We start from the raw sequence: 23946 nt of genomic DNA, 5'->3' as shown, positions 1-23946 counted from the left end.
GCAGGTACAATTCTCAAGGGAATTTTGAAAATATATTTTAAAAGTGTTTAATCATGAAATATTTCAAACATATGGAAAATATTATGAGATTGTACCAAACTAACCTCTGTTGACATTTGGTGTGCTTGTTTCAGAGCTTTCCAAAATGCTGAAAGATTAAAACACAGGAACTTTATGTAAGGACAAACAGGTCTGAGACCAGCACACCTATAATCTGCCTGAGTTGTTTGCAAGGGCAGCAATATAGGAAATAAGTGTTTAGTCTCAGATGATAGTACTTTGAAGGACAGATTTCACTGGGGTGACTGAGTTCTCACACGCTTGAGATCTCAGGTCAAAGGCATATTTCCTGACCTCCTTTACCAAAGCAGATCCTTTCAGTACAATCTCACAACAGAACCATGTAACACTCCTTTATGGTATTTACCACCCTTGTGATGTTAAATTTGTTTATATGACTAATTCCTGTCTCTTCATGGACTACAAGTTCTTCAATGGCAGAGTTTATACCAGATTTTATTCACCATTGTATCCACAGCACCTAATTTGGTGTTTATCAGTAGTAGACAATCAATAAATGTACTTTCAATGAGTGTACTCAATTTTAAGCATCAATCTCTTTAGGTCTTTACCTAAGAGAAATTGAAAATATGTCTACATGAACACTTGTGAGTGTTCATTAGCAGCGTTATTCATTATAGCACCCAAAGTGGAAACAATTTAAATGCCTATCATTTGGTAAGTAGATTAATAAAAGGCAGCATATCTATGCAATGGAATACCATTCACCAATAAAAATAATGAACTAACAAAGCATCCCACAATTTGGATGAACCATAAAAATATTATATGAAATATGCCAGACACAAAAGACTGCATATTACATTATTCCATTTATATGAAATTTCCAGAAATGGAAAAGTTATACACAAGAATACTAATCAATAAGTTGCTTGGGCTTGGGTGTGTGGATGAGGATTGACAAAAAATGAGAGCAAGGGAATTTTGGGAGGGTGATAGAAATATTCTAAAGCTAGATTGTGGTATGGTTGCACAAGTATATAAATGCACTAAATATCATCAAACTGTACACTTATAGTGGGCAAATTTTATGGTATTGAATTATATACCACAATAAATGGCTAAAAATGTTTTTCTACATCAATCTCCTTATTTAGTCATTTAATCTCAACTTATGTTCTGTAGAACACTATTTCTGTGGGACACTGTACCAGTTCTGCTAGTTGAGTCTATCAACTCTTTAGTGACAGACCCAATTTTTAACTTGGTACAGAGCAAGCAAAATAAAACACTTTATTTTCCAGCCTTATTTCAAATGCCTTCATGAAACATATATGACCTTTTATGATCTGGCCTTTGCCTTCTGTCCAGCCTTTCTTTAGCCATCTCCCTCTTGCATCATGAACCTTTTGGCAGTACTGAGAATTAATCATATTCTCCCTAATGCTACCCACCACCTTGCCTGGAATTCTACCTCTGGTCCTTTAAGACTAGGCTCAGGTATCAGGACATTCACACTCATTCACTTTGAGCAATGCCTACTATGTGCCAGACATTGCACTAGTGCTGGAGTTATAAACACAATCTATGCCTTGGAAGGGCATGGCATTAAATGAAGTTGGGTAAGTACTGTATCAAAGCATGATAACAGCTGCAACAATCAACTTTCACATTTCAGTCACTTGACACTGTGCACTTTATTTCTTGCACATTCCAGTGTATATAAGCACAGGGGTTTTATTCTTTGTAGTCAGTTAGGATCCCAGGTTCACACTATTACCATTTCCTGGGCCTCCACAGGGTAATTTTGCATCTGACCAGCAGATGAGGGAAGGATGAGAGCTTGGAGAATCAATAGGAGTTTTTAGGAGAATGCCCAGAAATGGACTTTATCTCATTTCTGTTTAGATTCCATTATCCAGAACTCAGTCACATGAGCCTACCTGATTACTGAGAAATATAATTTTGATATGAGCCTAGAAGGAAAATGAAATGGACCTTTTACTTTATGCCATGATTATACATACAAAGCAATAAAGAAGGCCATGGCCTAATGGAGAACACAGACAAGCAAACAGGCAGGAAGCAAGAAACATCTCATGTTTGTGGAGTTACTACCAGAAAGTTCTAGCCCTTCTGCAGCTCCCTCCACAGCTCGTAAGGATTTTTCTTTCTAAGGGCTCCAAATGGGAGCTCCTTTTGGAAATAAGAACATACTATATGGCACAGAAATACATGCCTCACTGGCCTCACTCCTGTAGCAGACTGTCAGGGTCCTGTAGTTCAACAGTCTCTTCTTCCAGCAGCTGCTGTGGTGACCAGCTCTGCGTAGGCTCCATCTGATTTCACACAGATTTACCCTCACATTGCTTTGCCTCATGACCCTACCATGTGTCTCTTGCCAGGGTCCCTGTTGACACAGAGTTTTTGAACACACAGAAGCACACTTGGCATCTAATCATAAACAACTGGTATGAATTTTTACCCGATGAGAGATGAGCTGGTGGATAAATTTCCTTCCCTTCTCCCTCCAATAGGTGATATTGAGGCTCATTTTATATGGCTTCTCAGAGGATAATATTTTGAGCTGAAGCAATCAGCCACACTTAGGGGAGGCTAGATTAATAACCATCCTGGTATGTATTGGCTTTGCTTTCTGACCTTACATTTTTGCATCACTTCTGCAGTACAGAACCAGGTTCTGCTTTTGGACAACCCAGAACTCAGCAAAAAGCAACTTAGCTGTTTCTTCTTCACCTCTAGTGGTGCCCCACAGGTCCCTGGTTGCTGCTGAAGTGCTGTAAGAGTCAGATTTCACTAACCCTCTTCTTCAGATCTATTCTTTCAAGGTCAAGCCTGCAGCCTCTCCTGAATGTAGCCTACTTTGTTTGTACCTGTCCTATTCAGTTGTGAATCCATCATGTACTCCTACTGGTTCCTTGTTTGGTGACCTAACATTGTGTCTTTGTGTGTTTAACTTCTCACAGTGTTTAATAATAGCAATTACTGGTAAGTCTACCTTCCTGCTCCTACCTCCCCAGGCTGTCTCTTGCCTCTGTGCCTTGGCACATACATACTACTCCCTTTGTCTGGTGTCTCATTTAGTCCCAACCTCATTGACTAACTGCTCCCAGCTCCTCCCTAGAAATGGCCCTTGTTGAGAGCTCTGGAACCCTCGATCTGGTGTTTGGGCTGAAGGGCTCTAAATAACAGCTGCCTGGTTTTGCTTCAGCTGCAGTAGCAGCTGACTTAGGAGGTCAAGTAAACTGTCCCTGTAAGACTACGGTAGTGGGGACAAGCAGATTCCAGTGTACTCACATCAGCTTGGCAGGATCACAGCTCCTCAGATCTATGTGTAAATCTCCACCTTGTCCCCAGCTAGACTGTAAGCTCCCTGAGGACACAGATGTTGTCTGCCTTGTTTTTAATACTGTACCATTGTGTCAACATAGTTGATACTTAATATATATTTTCTTAAGGAAGGAAGAGGTGGAAGAAAGGGTCATGGGAAATCTTGGCCAGCCTTAAATCAAACCAAAGGGAAGAGCCAGATGAGCTAGATAGGTGATTGGAGGCTGCTACCTCTATATTTTCAAATCTCTGGTGTCTGCTAAGAAGTGTTATTCAGAAGAAGGTTAGGGCCACAGGCTGAAAGCCATAGAAAACCAGGATTTCAATGGAGCTAAAAATATTCTCTCTAGGGGTGCAGTAAGGCTCTGCTAAATAATTATAGTTATCCTCGACACATTCGAAACATTCTTATCTTAAACATATTTGACAAACTGCTCTTGGAGTCAGTAGACTTAGATAATTCTTGCTTTAATTAAAGTAAATGATGCTCTAAAGTCAGAATCCAACCAGGTTTTTAATAGGTACCGTGGAAACACTCAAGTTGGGGTAGGGAGGGAGTAAGAAGGGCAGGTAAGAAGGTTAGGTCTGGGATGGGAGCGGGCAGTAGTGGTATGCTACAAGGAGAACGCAGCCAGGCAGGGCAGGCTCCTCATCCTTCCTCTCCTAACTGCTCCTCCCCATTTCTGGTCTAATTTCCTCTCTCTCTCCATCTATTTTCTTTATGGCATTTATCACTACCTGCCTCTTGTATTTATTTATTGTCTTTCTTTTGCCTATTCTCTGAGAGCAAGGCCTATTGACCACAGTACCCTCAGTCTTAGATCAATGTAAAAATTAGCTGCTAACGAACGAATTAAGGAACTAACAATTAGTTGAATCTCTGCCATATGCTAGGCCCTGTCCTTGAGGACGATACAAGAATGGTAGCGGAGAGAGGCCCGAAAGTAAACACGCCAAGGCTCGCCATCTAATTTTACCGAGCTGTATCAACGCGCTGCAAGTTCCCCAAGGCTGGAAAACTCCCGGGGTGTGGGGGTCCCATGAAGAGTACTGTCTTGTGCCAAGCGGAGCGACGGGAGATGCGGCTGGAGAGATGACAGGGCTCCTCTTTTCGGCTGGCCTCTCCGCATCTTCTTTTCCTGACCTGAGGGACCCTCACCTCTTTTAGCGTCTGTCTGTGCAACCTGGGCCCCAGGGAACCACTCGGTCGCTGGACCCCGACCACATCCTCTCCTCTCTCCGGATAACAGCCCCGGGTTTTCCAGGTTGCTCGCCCGCTACCTGACAGCGAGACCTCCACCCGAGGTCTGAACCCTGGCCCCTGCCCGAGTGCGCCCCAGGTCCCCGCCCCCTGCCTGCGGTCTGCGGCGTACAGAACCCCGCCCCGCCCCCTCCGCCCCCGGGACCCCGGCCCCGCCCCACCTCCTTGGCCCCCGCTGCTCTGTCCCGAGGGGCGGGGCCGCGCGCAGCAGCTTCTCCAAGGTGGGGGGCGCGAGGCAAGGGGCGGGGCGGTCCTGGCATCGGCCAATCAGCGCCGCGATCACATCCATGCAAATACGAGCACAATGGAGAGAGCCCATCACTTGCCCCTACAAGCAAGCTTGAAATGGGTTTCTGTATGAGCGGCAGCCATGCTGGCCAATAAGTCTGTGTTTTGGGCCACTGAAGCCCAATGGTGCGGCAGAGAAGGCGGGTCAGAGCCTGTGTTAGGGTGTCCTTGCAGGGTGTCTGAGCTAAACTTCACCAAATAATAGCTGTTTGTATTTTGGCTGCTGCAGGAGCCATTTTAGGTAAGTTCTTTTCTTAACTTTTTATTTTCCTCCTTGGCCTCGGTGGACCGACCTTGTCCGCGGGTCCCCGGCCCCGCCCCGTTGGCCGGGCTAGGGTGCCTCTATGAATGGAGCCAGGACGAGGGGCTGCGGCGGCGCGAGGCCCGACCGGGCCGGGGTCTGAGCAGGGCCGCCGGGCGGACGGCCTGGCGGAGGGCCGGCGGCGGCCCGAGGCCTAAGGCGGGGAAACCGGCCTCCGCTGCACCCCGCTGCCGTGGGGCGCTCGGGCGGCTCTGGGGCAGGGTGCCGTCCTTGGAGCGCGGCGCTGCGGGCCGCGCGCAAGGGGCGGGGGTGCAGTGGACCCCAGCCGCGGGCCTGGCGGGCTGGCTGGGCGGGGCGTGAGGAAGCCCCCGGGGATGGCACCAGGGGACCCCGGGCCCGGCGGGGCGGAGCGGAGTTGACCACTGCTCCGCCGCCGCCCCCGCGCCCAAGTTGCTCTATTCGCGTCCTGCGTCTGTTTGCAGGGGTGGAGGAGGGTGGGCTGGTGCCAGGCTGCTGCTCCGGGAGGGGGCGGGGGCCCCGGCGTGTCCTCGGATCGCTCACCCCCTCCGCCCCCTTCTTACGCACCAGCGCGCGCTGGCCCCGAAAATTGGAGCCCTGCAGGGGCCCAGCAACCCCGCTGCCAAGTTTTGTGCTTTATTAAATTGCATGTTTGAGCTTGAAAAATAAAAACCAAACCTGTCCCCTTCAGGGTATTTATTTTCTTCGCTGTTGAGAAGTAACGGAGTCGTTGCTCCCAATTTTCCACGGACATGCCTGTCAGATATGCAGAGGTTTGATAGCTTCTTGGTTTTTAAAAAGATGTTATTAGGAAATCCCCGCACTAGTGAGATAATTGAAATTTGAGTTTGTTTGCAGCTTCAGTTTTATTTGATCCAATTAAAAATGCATAAGCAGGCACTTTATATTTGTGTACATAGAGTATTCCTAGTTTCAGTTATGACTAATATGACTGTGGTTTCACTAGTATGCGATCTAATAAGGCAGTATAATTCAATTTTGAACCTGTAGGCCCGTGTTCTCCAAATTAGGGTTTATGGACCATTAGTAATCTAGCCAAGGTTTCTAGTGAATCCTTGGCATCTCTTGAGTGTCTTTCTCTGGGGCTTTGTGTGCTTTATCCCACCACCCCTTGAAAACTTCATCTGTGGTGTAATAGATCTATGAACAGAGAAAATACATATTTTAAATATTTGTAGTTTTCAGGGTGTCTGGAATAACTTGTCTGAGGTTTGATTATTATTTCTCAACTACGTATCTAACAATACCAGTAGGTCCCGAATTTCGATATATTTCATGGGGACCTGCACGAGGTCTTTGGAAAAGTTGGGATAGCCCACTCGGCTGTGCTCCCAAGGCTGATTGTGAGCGGTCTAACTTACTGGGGAAGGGGGTGGGAGTTCTGTTTCATTGGCTATGCATGCACTGTAGTTTGACTAGAAGCCAAATTGGAAGATCAGGTTGGCAACCTCAGAGAGAGAGTTTTTGTAAACTTTGTGGCTTTCTGGCAACAGAAAGGAGGTTTGAGATCTGTTATGATAAAATGATTAGGCATGAATTGTCAAGTAATATTGTTTATGCCAACCAGAGCAGGTGTTTTAGTATAAGCAATGCATTACTTTAACCAAAGCCTGGGAAAATGTGAAGTGGTAAGATTATTAATTTTGGAGTTCTTCTGTCCCAGGGCAGATTTCATAGCTGGATTATGAGTCTTTTTGTGTTTATAAACTTTTTTCTTGATTAGTGAACCTGTACACATCTTTTTCCCCCCCTGTCCTTGGTGTAATTTTGGAATCTCCCTAATAGTAAGTAGACTGCCATGTTCTTGGTGTAGCCTGTCCATGAGCAAAGTAGATCTCCTGTGAAATTAAAGTTGTCTCAGTATGGTGTTACTGTCTGACTTGAAGTCATGATTGTTCTTCTGTAGTTACTTCTTTACTTTTCACATTTAGCTCGTCTGTTATAGACCATAGACTCTTTCATCTTGATTACTTTTACCACAACTTTTAAATATCCTGTACCTTTATAATTACTTTTATAATTTGTTATTGGTATAGTTGGAGGATCGCTGAACTCCTCTGTATATTACTACAAACAAAAGCCACACAAGAAGTTGAAAGACCAGTTAGAAATGAAGTGGGAGAACCATAACCAACCCTGCTGCATTTCTGGAAGATCCTCAGCAGTTAGTTTTTTGTATTTATTGCTTTCTTATAACTATCTCAGATACCAAAGGAAATCTGAAGGAGAATTGTATTTCTTTAGGAGCCAAGCTAATATTGCAGAAAGCTTATCACAGTCTATCACAATAGGCCCTTAGGCTACTGTGTCTTGGAAAGCTCTTTGGCTTATTTTAAGTTCAAAGAAATTTTTGGTTTTCTTGGAAGTATGGCTTAATCCCAAGCAGAGTTTGCGGTTATGTCTTCCTGTGTTAAACCATGAAGTTCCACAGCCTCAGGCTTCATTCTAACTGTGAGTGTCTGTGTTTTCAACTTTCACTGGTACTGACCAAATGGATCACACTTGGATCACCCATATTCTGAATTCCTTTGAACAGGTTTAAGGATTCAGAGACTCTACCTGCAAAAATACCTTTGGTACAGAACAGACAGTGCCCAAATCGGCTGAGGAGACTGTGCTATCACTCCCTCCTTTCCTCAGCTACCTCCAGTATAGCAAGGCTTGAGATAAATAAATTATTAAATGTTTTTAATAAATGCTTAGTGGTCTCTTACCCTTCGTCCCTTATAAAAGTTGTGGTTTAATTCAAATGAAGAATTTCAGTGAATTCCATGGGACAGGTTGCATTTTCCTGTACCAGATTGTTGATACTGAAAATTATGAAATACATAAAATAATAGGTAGGCTTAGGTATCTGCTCCCTAGAAAACATTTTTAGTTGCAATGGAAGGTGACATACTTGTGGGAGGAACAAAAAGAACTAGCACTGATCGAATGCCTGGTATGTGTCTAGTACTCAGCCAGATACTGGGAATACAGAGATGAAAAAGTACCCCTGCTCTGATGGTCACTTCATGAACCTGGACTGCAGCTCAGAGAAATGAAGTAATTTATTCAGGGCCATAGAGTTAGTAAAAGATAGAGCCAGAGTTTGAACCCAGATCACCTGGATCCAAAGCACATTTTCTTTTTACCAGCAACTCTTTCTCCAAAGATTTCTGTAAAAGCTCAAGTGTGCAGTGGTGTTTTAGTAGTAAGGTGCTAGATTAACTAACACCCTTTTCTTAAGTTCTTCTATGCATGCATCCATTTTTACTTTTCTTTTTTAAGAATTTGTCAGTCCATGCTGGAAGCATGCAAGGCCCTGAGTTCAAAACACATTGCTGCCAAAAATAAATAAATAAAATAATGAAGAATGTTCAAGGAAAAATTTGTCAGTGAGGTGTGGTAATTGAATACTGTGAGGACACCTACCCCACCTTTCTCTCCATAGAGCACCTAGGAATTCAGGCGTAGCTTGATGCATAATAATTGTAAGTGCAGAGGGAGAATGCAGTCACTTTTCCCTTGCCAGAGTGTTCTTTCCTTTCATTCATGTGGAGAAGGCGTTGATACCTTCATGAGGAATTCCGTTACTTCCATAAAAGTCCTGAAGGTAGTAAAATGGAGTTATTTAAAAAATATTCATCCCTGTTCCCATTTCTGAACAGAATATTTGCAAAAATCCATACCAAATGCTTATTTGTGCCTCGAGTACCTGTATTTGTTGGTTTTTATAGTTTGTGATAAAGATGTATATCCTCTACTTTTATTTTTTAATAAAATCATTGTTCTATTCTGGACCTTTAGAATACATATGGCATAGCTTAAATAGCTCCTATTTTGAAGAATCAGGGTTTTTCTTAAATTGGTGAACTTTTTTCCTTTACAGTCATAAGGAAAGACTTAAAAATTTTAGCAAGGAAAAAAAACCTGATCTTTTAACAAACTCCTTTTATATCCTATTTCAGAAGAACTTAACACACTAAACAATATTTGAAAATTTCAGGAAAACTGAGAAGTAGAACCTCAGGATAATTTCAGAATGCGAGTCTAAACTTATATAGAAAGTGATATAAATAGATATTTAGATTTTCCATATAAGTAAAAGGAGATTCCATTTTTCTGTCCCTTAAGGTTCGTGTAAAGATAGTCACAGCTAAAATTGTATGGATTTGATTTTTATCAAGCAGTTACATTTTTAATTTTGGGAGCTTATATTATTTTTAAAAACAAGGTTTTTTTGTTTTTTTGGGTTTTTTTATCTAAAAGGGCAGGCTTCAGGTTAAGAGAAGGTCTACTAGTGTGCTAATATTGACATTTAATTCTTGTCTAGTTAAGCTAAGACTTTATCATGGTACTCATGGACCACTAAGAAGTTGTTGGCTAGTTGTGACTGTAGGTAAAATTTTATTTGATTCTGTGTTTATAGCAAGAGTCCACCGTTGTTTATGATTCTCAAACTCCTACTCAAATTTCCCTCCTCCTACCACCATCACCCTCCAAAAAAATTACTGATTTAAGTCATTTTATAATAGTTGTCTTGCATGAGCAAATCTGGCGGAGATTGACTTCTCTGGGCCTTTTACTTTAGTGTACATGAGTAAAGAACTGTACCTGTCTCAGGAAGAATGGTCAGTTTCCTCAGAAATCCTTTGAATGCTATGTCTGGTAAGCTAGGTCCAGATCAGAGGTATTATTTACTGAAATAAATTTTCCTAATTTAATATAGAGAGTTTATTATTGGTTGTTGTATATTTTGGCTTAGCGTTTGTTGCAGTGTTAGCCGTTTAAATTCAACTATGGGTTTGCATGAAAAAATTAAGCCATCACCATTCCATGTCATGTGACAATTGAATCCCATTATAAATGACACCGTTAGCTTCTTTAAGCAAACCTCATAGAGTATCACTGTAAGGGATTTAGGGGTATTCTGCCTAATAGAATTAACAGTGTTGCCTTGAAATATAAAAAATACATTGAAGAAATGATAGGGGATATGACAGATTGTTAAGGACAAGCTCCAGAAAGATGATTATAAAATAAGGCTTTCTAGATCATACTACTCGAAGTAGTCAAAAGATACATGCATACCTGTGGGTTGTTTCTGTGACCAGGTGTGTAAAGAAGCATGTAGATATTTTTATAGTGTTTTTTTTAAATGATTTGTCTGTTGAAACTAATAATAAAAATATTGGTTTATATTGTTGTCCTTGATTTTTTTTCCCTTGTATACCATTTTTCTGGTATCTTATAAAAGTTTTAGTCTATGATGAATTGGGAAAGAACAGAAATAAAAACTAGTCCTTCACCATAGAGAGCACTTCTCAAAATGATGGAGAACTTTCTCATTACCTTGAAGCTTGTTAGAAATGCAAGACCTGCTGACATAGACTCTGTGGTGAAAGCCCAGATACTGTCCTGATTATTTTGTGCACATTAAAGTTTGAGAAACATTGTTCTAGATCAGAACTGTCCAGTAGAGCTTTCTGCTATGATGGAAATGTCCTGTATCTGCACTGGAGCTACTAGCCACATGTGGCCCTTGAGCCCTTAAAATGTGCCTAGTGTGACTGAGGAAGAGAATTTAAGCTTTTATTTAATGTTTGTTAATTTAAATTTAAATGGCCATACATCGCTAGTGCCACTGATACTGGATAGACATCCTCTGTATCCCCTTTATAGCAAAAGTAGAGTTTTTCCCCTTCAGCTGGAAAAGAAATATGGGATAAGACAGTCCTGAAAACCCACATAGGAAAATTTTCCTTAAGAATTTACAGGAAAGAAAAAATAGCCAGATATGGTGGCACACATGTGTAATCTCACCACTCAAGAGGCGGAGGCAGGAGGATCACAAGTTTTAAGTTGGACTGCACTGTGAGGCCCTGTCTCCAAAGAAAGGTGGAAGAGAGAGAAAGGGAAGAGGAGGGGGGGAACTTATGGGAAAAATAAAAAGAAAGGAAGTGTCCTGAAATGAGGAATGAACCTGTGAAAGGTTACATAATTTTTTAATGTTCTTTAAAATAGAACGGTAAAGGTACTATCAATGAAATTTTACAAGTCTTAAGTGGTACTTATCTTGGTAACTTTTTTACTATGTCTTATTTACTAGAAACTTTTAGGCATGACCCTCCTGTATATTATACTAAAATACTTGAACATTCACCCATGCTTTATTGAAAATAATGCACATGGTAAGATTTTTTTCACATTTGCTTATTCAGATTCAGCTTCATGACTTAGGGTTAGGTTCCAGACCCCTCAATAATCATTATAATAATAATAACCATATTAATCACTGACTGGTTCTGTGTGCCAGGTGTGGTGTTAGGCTCTTTCATGGTGTGGTGGTCCTTAGGATTTTTCACCAGCATTCTGGTTTTCTTCTGGGCACGTGGTAGGATTGCATGTCTCTATTACCTGGAAGTTGGATTTGGCCGTGTGACTTTGTAGGAGAGATACCTTTTCTTTTGAAAGAAATACAGTGTAAGCAAACAAACCTTTGTTTTGAAGCACTAAGTTTTTCAACAAAATAACACACACACACAGACACACATACATAGCTAGTGAAATAACCAGGGCAGTGTAATACTTGTTTATAGCGTATGTTTGTGTATATCTTTGCAATCTATTTTATATGTGTTGACAGAGATATTGTGAAGTATTTAGCCATGCAGAATATGGATCAGACCAAAGAATGTGTAGGAAGACTTTGTGGTAACCATTAACTCTACCTGAAGTAATGGACTACAGGTTACAATGTGTGTTATCTATACTTCAGTTATTAATATTAGCAAAGCTCCAAAAGTTAGCAACATTAGTTTCCTATGTACATTCTTTATTTGTGGTATTACAGTGCTATAACTGGATGGTCCTTTAAAAAATTATTTGCAAAACACAGCATCTTACTTGTTTTTAAAGCTTTTGTAAATAAAGGCTTTAGAAATGTTGTCTTTATTAGAAAGAAGCACTGTTTTAAAAATGGAGTTCTTTGTTAATGTAGCAAAACTAAACCTATCCTGATGAATGCACATGGATTATGTGTCTTCATGAATAAGTGACCATTAGCATTAGCCCATTTTTTGTTTATTTTGTTTTGTTTTGTTTTGTTTTAGAGCAGGAGAGTGTTGAGGAAACAGATACAAGGATTGAGTTACTTTTCCAACAGTAACAGAACTGGTCACCCAGGCAGTTTGACTTTTGCACCTTACATTCTGTTTTTGTTTGTTTTTGAGGCAGGGTCTTGCTGTGTAACCCAGGCTGGCTTCTAATTTACCGTCCTGCCTCTGCCTCTTCAGAGCTGGGATTACATTTGTAAGCACTACAGTGTGCCCTCATTCTCTGTACTCTACTAATATACATAGACCATGGACTCTGCCCAGATACCTCATGCTAAAGCTTTTTAAAAATGCTTCTACAGTTTTAGGGCCAGGGATACCTCTTACCAGATTTATCTTTTCCAGTATTGTACTACAGAAATCTCTACTCCATTTTTGTAATCTGTCTGCTTTTACTGGCCTCTGAAATTCCACCTTTCATAATATAATAAGGATTGTGTCTTGCCTTAATAAACTATCCTTCACATCTGTAGTATTTTGGAAGTAAGTTCCTTAGAAGGCCACAATTAGTTTTATGAATAAGATGGTCACCCAACAGTCACAAAGGCATTACAGCTGAGACTTAAGAGTATGGATTCTGTAGCCAAACCATCTGAGTTTGAATTCCTGGCTCTGATATTTATTGTCTGTTTGATCCTCCTTTTGCCTCAGTTTCCTCATCTAAAGTGGTAATGTGATATGGTTGTTTTGAAGATTAAAGGAGTTAATTAATGTAAATCCTGGGAACAGTAGCTGGCATTGGAGGCATGATATAAGTGTTAGATGTTATAATTTTAAACAATCGGATATCACAGGGCCAAGATGAGTGAGGAAAAATCATTACCAGTATTTCTAATGTTAATATTAAGGTATTAAAGGTTTAATACTACCTTTAATTTAATTTTTCCTTTTACTCAGAAGGATTACTGAGGGAAACTCTACAAGGCACTATACTCTGGAGGTAAATGACCTAGAGCGTGCCCTCACGGATTTATAGTATAAAGGGGAGATAAGATAGTCATAATTTCCTGCACACATATGCACTATTGCAGTGTAGCCTGTGGAAAGTGTCATAAGAAAAGAAAGATAAAAGGCTTTGGGAACACAGAGAAGGGAGAGATGAGGAGTCAGAGAAGGCGTTGAGTCAGACAGAGATTAGTAGGGTTGGGAGGACAGATAGGATTTGGATATGTGGAGACTGGGTGAAGTAGGGAGGGAGGGAGACTCTAGGTGGAGGGAAGATTAGGATCAGAGACCATAATAAATATATCTGTTCATCCACTCAGAATACTTACTGAGCATCTATATCTAGCCACTGTTAGAACCCAGAGTGCAGCAGCAAACAAAACCATGCTCCTGCCGTCAGGGAGCTTACATTCTAGTGAGAATTTGAATATACAGAACTATAAAGAAAAATAAAGTAGTTTAATGAGATAGAATAGATTTATATAGCTAAGAGAAGCACAGTAAGTTTCTAAATATTTTTTAAAGGGTATCTTGAAGGACTCTAAGGCAGAGCTAAATGGTTTTGTCCTGTGCAGTGGCAGGTCTGTGCTGTTTCCCATGCTTGTCATTCTCTGCCCCTTGCTCTGGCCTGTCTAGGTAGGTATTTTCCTTTTTTTGAGATTTGAGAACAAGTTCCCCTTCTGTATCTGCCTGAAGGAATCTCTCTTCCTGCAGAGGCAGATTTTGCCTGTTTAACACATTTGGCACTTCATATTAAATTGACATTGTCTTTTCTCATATTGTTAATTACCTCATAAGCATGTAATATTTATTTGGTAAACAATTATTGACTGTTCCTTGGGTTTCAGCCATTGCTGGGCACCAGGATCTTGAAAAAATATGCATGTGCCCTTGTAGAATGCACAGTGTATTCAAAAAAGGCAGAAAGGTAAACTACTACGAACATCGTAATTGTCAAATCACAGCTATGTCCGGAGTTTTGTTAGAACACGAAAAGAAGCAACCATCAACCTAGGGGAGTTGGTTAAGGCTTTTGAAAGGGAGAAACTCTTAAACTGGTTCTTCAAAGTTGATTTGGAGTTATGATAATGAGCGCCTGAGGTTGATGTGGTGATTCTGGAGAACTTTGATGCACAGGAAACATCCTGCCAGGGCGCCAAGGCAGTGGTGAGTTCATTGTGGCTGGAGTATGTGGGTATTGGGGAGTGGGAGGCTGGAGTCCTTGAGATGGTTGAGAATCGAGGTAAAGAGTTGGAACTTGTGTTGACAAGAGAGGAGTCAACAGAGGTTTTCATGCCAGAGAGTGGCATGCTGTCCACACTGGGCAGTAGAAGTTGATTTAGAACAGTAGTGCTCAGGACTTTGCCACATTGCATTTGAAGAGCTCTAAAAACACCAATGCCCAGGATGCAGACAATCAAATTCTCTGGCAGAGGGACCTAGGTTTTGGATTTTTTATAACTTCCTGGGTGATTAAGGTGCATACTCAAGTTTGAGAACCACTAGTTTGAAGGGCTCTTGCCAGTGGAATCATGAATTAGGAGGCCTGGTTGGGAGCCAGGCAGGATAAAGGGACAGAGCCAACCATTATTCTTTAATTTTCTATATGCTTGACTTCAACAAAATGGGGGCCGTGTTCTTCATAGTTTGAATTCCTCATAGAGAATACTACATAGTAGATTCTCAATAAATATTTGCTTTCATTAAAGCCAGCCTTCCTTTGTTCAGGTACTTAGATTTCAGTACTTAGGATTTTTATTTCATTTACTTCTCTCCTTTTTATTATTAAATAGAATGTCTTTTAGGGATGAGAATAGATGGAGATAAAAGTTTTTGATCAATTTTTTTGTCTCAGAGATCTTATTAAAGTTAAAGGTAAAATGTATTAGTTAAAACACTAAGTCTCATAGGGATTTGTTTTATCCATACTGTCTATGTTAGCATGATAGATAAGTTTGCCTTTAACTCGTGGCATTTGTGTAAAATCCATTAGTGCTAATACAACCTTTAAAGAATTTAGATAAATATTCAACAACGTATGGAAAGGATATCTAATACCTAAATTCTATTAATTCATACAGTGCTTAGGAACTTACAATGTGGAATAGAAGTGAACTTGTTTTGTACACTTGAAATAATCTCTTTGCCAAATAAATTTATTTGCAAATGGGGATAGTGTTTAAGTGCTGTGCAGCACTTTCAAGTCAACTTTTTATTGTCCATTCTAGTGGAGGGGAGTTAGAACATTCAGAAATTAACATTTTTTATATTCGGAAGCATTTATGTTTCCCCATTTTGAATCTTGGAAAAATATTCAGTGTATAGAATAGCACCATAAACACTCATCTCTCCTATTACCTAGATTCACCAGTTACTAACATCTTACCAAATTTGCTTTTCACTTTCTGTTGCTATTATTTAGACTTTTGCTGTACCATCTGAGTTACTTGCAGACATTGTGATAGTTCACCTCTGAAGACTTTTGTATTTGTCCTAGAAAGCATTCTCCTGTGTAACTGGAATATAGTTATATCATTCAGGAAATTGACATAAAACCAATGTGCAGTCTATTTTCGAATGTTTCCCCCCATTAGGATCCAGTCAAGTATCTTGGATTGTATCAAGTTGTCAGTGTCCTTAACTTTCAGTATTGACCGTTTGATCTGTTAGTAACAGGAACTCAGAAGTGGAAATGAAAACACCTCAGGGAGAATGGTGTGGTTCAGCTACCTAATGCTTCTCCCCTGCTTACGTCCTTCCGTTATCCTTTCTGCAGCCAGGAATCAGTGAAATCTGGCATTCATCACACACCTCTTTGTTCACATCTTCCTGAGGCTAGGAGAGGCTTTGCCCTGACAGTTTTTCCTATCCTAGGATTAAAATCTTCAGGTTGCTTGAGTGCTTAATTAAGACAGTGTGGTAGTGGTGTTTTTGTTTTTAATTTTTCTTAGCATATAATAATTGTACAAAGAGGTTTCATTATATTTCCATACATGCCTCTAATGTATTTAGATTGAACTCACCCCTTTACTGCTCTTTCTTGCCCTCTTCCCCCATTTTAAACCAGTTTTAATGGGTTACATTATTGTATTTTCATATTTGCATTCAAAGTGCTTTGATTGCAATCACCTCCCCATCACCCTGTCCTCTCCTCCTCCCTCCTTCCACTGTTTCCCCTCCCCAAACAGTGAAATGTGGTAGGTTAGTAGACTTAGGGAAGAGATTTTTTCATAGTCAGTCATCCGAAACATGAGGAGTTAGGAGTATTCTGCTGTTTCTTGAAGCTCACTAATTATCATGGCCTGCCTTTATATAGTTTATGGGGTTTTAACTAAAAGGAAAAAAACTACTAAGGACTCCTATCTTTTAAATATTCCTTAGGGTCTTGTCTTTTTGGTCCTTTGCCCTTCAAGTTTTGTACTTCTGGAGCAGACTATTCTTGTTTCAAATTTCTCTCTCTCTCTCTCTTTTTTTTTTTTTTTTTTTTGTAGTGCTAAGGTTTGAACTCCAGACCTCATGTTTGCTAGGCAGGTGCTATAGCACTCTACCACTTGAGCCATGCCCTCAGCCATTTTTTGCTTTAGTAATTTTTTTGGGTAGATTCTTGCATTTTTTTCCTGGGTCCAGCCTCAGACTGTGATCCTCCTACCTGTGCTGCCTCTTTGCTGAGATTACAGATTCATGCTACCATACCCAGCTTATTGATTGAGATGGGGTCTCCCTACTTTTTGCCTGGGCTGGCCTCAAACCTCCAGATTTCTACCTCCCAGGTAGCTGGGATTATAAGTATGAGCTACCATGCCCTCCTTGTTTAAACTCTTTTTTTTCTTTTATTATTCATATGTGCATACAAGGCTTGGTTCATTTCTGCCCCCTGCCCCTACCCCCTCCCTTACCACCCACTCCGCCCCCTCCCTCTCCCCCCCACCCCCTCAATACCCAGCAGAAACTATTTTGCCCTTATTTCTAATTTTTGTTTAAACTCTTGATGGTTCTACAATCTGTATTTTTACTTCCACGCTCTCCTCTGATGCAAACCTTCATTTCCAACTACATAATCAGCAACTCCACCCTCCTGTCCTATAAGCAGAAGTGAACTTAATGTTCTTTCGTGTCAGCCTGAGCACTGGCTGGGTTATTAGGCCTGAGGTGAGAATGAGATGGTGTTTGACCAAAGGAGTAGGAACATTAGGATCCTGTCCTTAGCCAGTAGTCCCTGATCCTGACACCTCCCCACACCTACCTACACAGACATGCACACACTCACACAAAGGGAAAGAGACAGGTGGAGGCAAGGCTTTTCCACTTGGATGTGGAATCTTGGAAGGTAGGCTTCGTGGAGTCAATTCCTGTTTTCTTTTCTCCCTCCCCCCTCCATCGTTGCTTCCTTAAGAAATTTTTTTAGATTTTTTTTTAACTTTAGTGACCTACCACAGATACAGTGTATGTCTGTTCATATGCTGCCTGTGTATCTGCTTAATACATGAACAAGTACCATATAACCTCCCTCTCACCTTCAAGAACTGATACTCCTCCCCCCCACTCACAATGGGGCCATACTGCTCCAGTGAGAATACCTGTTTTAACTTAAGCTGGAGGCTGCTGAAGCCTGAGAATGGATAAGGCCAAAAGTCTGCTGTCTCTGTCTATTCTCCCACAAAGAAGCTGTGTTAGTCTCATGCCTGACTGCTGAAGCTGCGTGATCTTGTGAGTGTGCTCACAGTGCTAAAAACACTGTGTTCCCGTTGTCCACACACGTGTACAAATGTGTGGCTCATTCAAAGGTCTTAATATTCAGTATTTATTCGTCCTGTTCAAGACACATTCTATTTTCTATCCTTTTAAAAATGGTTTTATTAAAATGTAATTCTCATACCATAAAATTCACCTTTAAAAAATTCTGTGTATTTTTTAATTAAAAAAAAAAAAAAACTGCTGACCTACTGACTTGCAGAAGCATGACAGTAGTGGGAAGAGCAGAACCAAGACATAGTGGGTCCAGAGACCATCTGTTTGCCAGAGCCCCTGTGCTCACTGCAGTCAGTGGACTGAGTTTCAGCCGAAGCCCTTCAACTTGAGCAACCTGGCACTTTAACTCCTTAGTGTGTAGTGAAGCCTGGGAGTTCATGGCAGGGGAGGGCTGTAGGGAACTTTCTAAACCTGTAAGTAAAACTGCTCCAGTGGGCAGCTGGAAGGCCGGCCTCACAGGAAGGTGAGATGGGCACCATCATTCTGTGTTTTGTGGTGCTGTGTTAATGGCCAGTAAACCCTGCCTGCCAGGAGGAATCAGCCATGCAAGCAAGGAAGCCCCAGGGAGCCCCAGTGCCAGGAAGGGCACCAGATAAAACCAAAGCATTGCTGTCCCATCCCAGAGCTGCAAGTAAAGAGAGAACATGTACTGTGCTCATGGTATGCCAGGCACTAAGCATTTTGTATTTTATTATCTCATTGAATCCTTTAATACCATGTGAGAGGATAGGTTCTGCTATATCCATTTTGAAATGAAGAAACTGAGGCACAGGAAGGTAAAGCAACTTGTTCATGGTCACATGGTTCTGTGTTCTTAGGTATATATAAATGCAGAGCCTTGGAGTCCCTTCTTGGGTACAGCTTGATGTGGTTGCAGCCATCTTGAGTTGTGACCACCACAGTTTCCTCTAAGGAACCCTAGCGGTTTTTTCCTGCACAATATCCCAATAAACCATAAATAGCTAAAACCGTTATTGTCATATGTGGGGCTTTACAGTCAGACCCTGGCTCTAGGAATGTTCCTATCTCTTCAGTATTAAGATAACCCAGTACATTCTAGCTATGATGAAGTCCCTTTTTTCTATACCATAAATATGCCCTTCTTTCTGGCCCAAATTTCAGGGATCAAAAGGTCTTCTTCCACCCAGGACCATATTTCTGTTCGTTAATTGCACTGCCTGCAAGCCTGGGTCTGTCTGCTCTTTCTTTGTGTCACAGCACCTTGGGGCTGGCCCTCATACAGCTGGACAAGGTTGTTCTGGAACACCTGTCTTGAAGTGAGTGAACGCACTGCCTCTGCAGCCATGCCTGCTGCACGATAGCTCTCTTTGGGACTACAGCTGACTTAGCGGGTCCCTAATTTTCATTTAAGTCATTTAGTAACCAGGCTGCTACTCCTGAAGTTTACTCTGAGAGCTGGTGACCACACCACTAAAAATAACACTGTCCTAGAGAATATTTATAGTTTTTTCATTCCCTCTTCTTGAGTACAGACTGTACCTTATCTGGGAAATACCACTTATTTTGGGAATCTAGAGTTGGACATTTGAATGGTAGGGCATGTCTGGTAGTAGTCATCAATTCAGACATAGCATGCTTTGTAAGAGCTGGGCTGACAAGTGTGATCACAGGGGAAAAAGAATAGAGGAAGGTGGAGATGACAGAAAGGACACCTAAGTTAGATTTTGCAGGATGAATAGGAGTTTGCCAGGTAGGTAGGTAGTCATGGGAAAATTGACAGAAAGATAGGCATAGGCTTTCCTCTGATAGTATTGCCAGTGTATCTAGATTTTGTTGTTGTTGTTGTTATGTTTGGCTTTTTTTGTTTGTTTGAGATAGGTTCTTTCATGCCCAAATTGGCCTTGAACTTGAGCTCCTCCTTAGCGTCCTGAGTGTGGAGATTACAGGCAGGCACTACTCTCTTTACATGTCTAGATTTTTTTTTTTTGGTAGTGCTGGAGTTGAACTCAGGATCTTCCAGTTACTAGACAAGCACTCTGCCAGCTCTACAACTTGAACTATTCCCCTATTATTTGATGTAGTAGGAAGAGCTTCTAGTTTTAAAATTCCATTTTTTTCCTCGGTGTCTTAAGGTGCCATGTGCCTCCGCAGTAAGGCTGAATACCTAGGGCCTGTGTTGCAGGCCTGTGTAGAACCTGCAGGCACAGTGCAACTCTGGGTTGAAGAAAGTTGCTTGCTTGTGTGAGGGAATGGTTGTGTTCCTTGTGGTCTAGTCCCAATCCAACCAAGTCTTTAATAGCTTGACTAGATTTTTCTTGTTTTGCATGAAAATAGTTGTTTGTTGTTTTTTCAGAAAGTAAGCTGTTAGTTACAGATGTTTATTGAGTACTGACTCTTTGGGTGTGGGGTGGGGTAGGTAAAGACCATGCTTAGCACTTGTATTTTTGAAGTGTAGTATGCTTTCCAGTAAAGTGTCCTAATCTCAAGGATACTGCTCAGTGGATTCTTATATGTGTATAAACTGTGTAGCCACCATCCTTGATCAACATAGAAGAACATGCCAGGTCCCTGTGGAGTTCTCTTGTGCGTCTTTCCTGATAAGACCCCTGCCTTGCCCTGTTCCCCTTAGTGCTATTCTGACTTCTGTCACTAAAGATTATCATTGTCTGTTATTAAACTTTAAGTATACTGTTTTATATCTGGCTTCTGTAGCTTAAAAGTATGTGTTCTACCCTTTCAATTCTTGGAGAGCACTGATAGTTCAATAGCCATTGCTAGGACGAGACCCAGAGTAATGCATGCCAGTGAGGGTTGGTAGGAATTTCATCACGGTGTTCATTTATGCAGCACACATTTATAAGGTGCTCTGCCAGGGCTTTTGCAGATCAGATATCTAACAAGGGAGATAGGTCCTTCCACAAATAAGTACAGTGAGGAGTTGGTCAATTTTCAGGGGAAGATGGTTTTCAAAAGACTTTATGGTGTAGGTGAAATCTTGCCTGTCACAGAATTATGAGGAACTTTCCGGGGTCCAGGGGTGATCGCTCATTCACAGGTGTGGAGTATCAAACAGCAGATGTCTTCAGAGATCTGCTACAATCGTGATCTACGATCTACAATCATGATCCTTTGATTTTACGTATTGGGGTTTGAACTCAGGACCTTGTGCTTGCTAGGCAGTTGCTCTACCACTTGAGCCATGTCCCCAGCCTTTGATCCTTTGATTTTAGGTTGATTGGAATTGTAAGAATACCAAAAATATCAGTATGGGAAGATTTTGAGGAAAGCATTGGTATTTTAAGTTTGACTTCCATCCATACTGGAGTCTTGGGCTATGAGCTCTCCAGCATATGCTCCCAAAGATGCAATAGTGGGGAAAGCAAAGAATGGAAGTGAATTTGGGTGATGGCTGTAGTAGAGGAAACAGATCCCAGTAGTGCTTTACTGTTGTTATTGTGGAAAATTCGAAATTAGGTTCAAACGGAGAAGTGCTTATTATGAATGTATTTAACAATTGAGATGACTTGAGATGTCCCATTAAGCCATCAGAAATTCTCTAAATTAACATGTAGTTCTCCCCAGCTATAGGATTTGATAGTAAAATGCATTTTCCATTATATTAGTTCGCGAGGGCTGCCATAACAAAAAGCACTGATGGGGTGGATTAAGCAAAAGAAATCTATTTCTCACAATTCTGGTGGCTTTACAAGTCCAAGATCAAGGTGTCTGTTGGCAGAGGTGGTTTCTTCTGAAGTTTCTCTTTGGCTTGCAGATAGTAAACTCTTGTCATGCCTCCCATTGTCTTTCTCTATGCCTTTCTATGTCTATGTTGCCTCCTTTTAAGGACAACAGATTGGATTAGGGATGACCTTAAAGACCCCATTTTAACTTAGTCATCTCTTTGAAGATTCTTTCTCCAAGTACACATAATGAGGTTAGGGCTTCACTATATGAATTTTGGGGAAGAGACCTATATTTCAGAATCTGCCATAAGAGAGTTGAACCGTAGAAAAATAGAGGCTTAAGAGAGCATCAATACAAGAAGCTGTGATGTGGGCGAAATCTGTGTGACCCCTGAAGTGCTGGGTTTGCTCTTAAAGCACCATCTCTGAGTTCATGGTGAGTTCACAGTGGCTCAAGTTTGTATGCACAAACCCTTCACTTTGGGTAATGCATCCTAACACCCTGTGGTTTTTCAAAAACTAATAAAGACTGAAAATTGAGAAGAAAAGAACCTAAACTGTAAATGCTGGGTGGGCATCACAAGGGAGATAATTTCATAACTTTCATAACAAACCTCATCCCTCTCTTTTGCCACTGAAAGCCTTTTCTTTGATTGGGCAGTGTTAAACAGCCTTTGCATTCTCCTCATCAAAACATTCGAATACTGAAGTGTGGTTTTTAAATCAGACCATCTGAGCCTTCTTCCTCCTTGGGAGCAAGAAATAGTTTTCTGTAGAAGGATTGTACAGTTTTGATTTTTCTATTTTAGTTGCTGTTGGAGGAGGAGGTTCTGTTACCCTTAAAGAAGTGCTTTTAAATTTCACTTCTTAAACTTTCCATTGGAGATAAAGGGAAATCTCATTAAGATTAATTTTGGAGGGATGACTATTGCTTTTATCTACCTGGAATTATTTGGTAGCAGGTTAGGCTGTTTTAGGTACCTGAGAACTAGAAATATTTTTTTGTGCATTGGTGTTTAGTGTAGTGGTGTTTCTTCTAGAGTTTCTGTTACAACATTGTTTTCTAGAATGAGAACCTTAAAGCTTCTAGACGAAGAGAACTTACGCAGAGTTCAGCTCACATCCACTCATTGGATCCAGCTAACGTAAATGGAATCTTGGAAAGTCATGGCTGAGGCAGGTCTTTTCATACTGCATTCCTATTACTGCCTGTGCTGTTCCATTCTAGTGGTGTTCCTTTGTTTCTTTCTAGTGGTGGCCTCAGTGATGATGAATTAGAATTTTCCAGGACAGTCTGGGTTAGAAGTAAGCATTTTAAAGTGTTTGAGTAGCAACCCAAATATTATTTATATTAATAATATACACAATTGTTGTCTTTAACTTGCTTGGCTGTTTATTGAGATGCTATATCATTGTTAATTCTTTTAGAAAGGAGTATCTTGTTTGGAATGGGTCATAGTTCCAAAGTCTACCCAGAATTTTACTTACTTTTTGAAGAAACAAGAGTGCCTTTCTCAAAGTCTCTCTGTTGAAGGCAGTAAACATTTCCTGTCTGCCTAGCAAATTATCTTAACTTTCTAAATTCTTCTATTTTGTTTTCAACCATTTTGTTTTACCCTACACTTAGCTTTGACTTTATCCATCTTTTGTGTGGTTTCATGATCTTTTTGTTTTTTTTTTTTTTAAAATAAGATAGAGAATATCAATTCAGAAAAGCGTCTTTTTTAATCATAAAGGTGCTGAGTGATCAGGAGCTTTAGACATAGGGGATTGTGACCATGGGACTCACAGGAGACTGACTAGAAATTCTCTGTGCTTTGGTAGAGTAGTCTGCATGTCTTGTTGGCACCTTCCATTTGTGGAAGTCCTTGAGTGGTTGCTGACATATTTTCAGACTGTCTCCTGGCTTTTTTTAGATGTTTTTCAACAAAACAATTTATCTTATGTTCTACCTCGTCAGGGGGTGGAGAATGGAGAGATGGAGGTCCGTAGATAATACTGTATTAGGGAGGAGGAACAAGTGTAGCATGGCTTAGTCCCTGTGTTTTTCTTTCATTGTTTTAGTTGCAAGGTATTTAAGCTTGGCTAGCTTAGAAAAGTGGTGTGGAATGGTATAGTAGATTGTATCATTGGTCCCAGTTCTTCACACCCCTGGAGTAGTTTTCTAGATCCATATCCTGTTCTAACCTCATGGTGGATAGAATTATGCTCCTGCCCCTTGATTTTGGACTTGGCCATATGGCTTGCTGTGGCCTAGTGGGATGTTAGTGCACAAGATGACGCAGAGGT

The 23946-nt window shown here is 40.9% G+C and overlaps 1 protein-coding gene across 4 annotated transcripts in view; it reads left to right on the top strand.

The window, feature by feature from the left end:
- Positions 1 to 5017: 5017 nt before the first annotated feature.
- Positions 5018 to 23946, top strand: part of Chd6 (chromodomain helicase DNA binding protein 6) — a 190622-nt gene continuing 171693 nt past the window's right edge. For 3 of the 4 annotated variants that reach the window (XM_074074779.1, XM_074074780.1, XM_020187192.2), the window contains exon 1: positions 5018 to 5162. The gene's annotated coding sequence lies outside the window, so the exon portion shown is untranslated. The remainder of the gene's footprint in view (positions 5163 to 23946) is intronic. The other variant, XM_074074778.1, reaches the window with a different exon arrangement.

Source organism: Castor canadensis, chromosome 5 (assembly GCF_047511655.1).
Source record: "Castor canadensis chromosome 5, mCasCan1.hap1v2, whole genome shotgun sequence".
NCBI classification, from domain to species: Eukaryota; Metazoa; Chordata; class Mammalia; order Rodentia; family Castoridae; genus Castor; species Castor canadensis.
The sequence above is the reverse complement of the archived record's forward strand: the minus strand, read 5'-3'. Positions and strand labels throughout refer to the sequence as shown.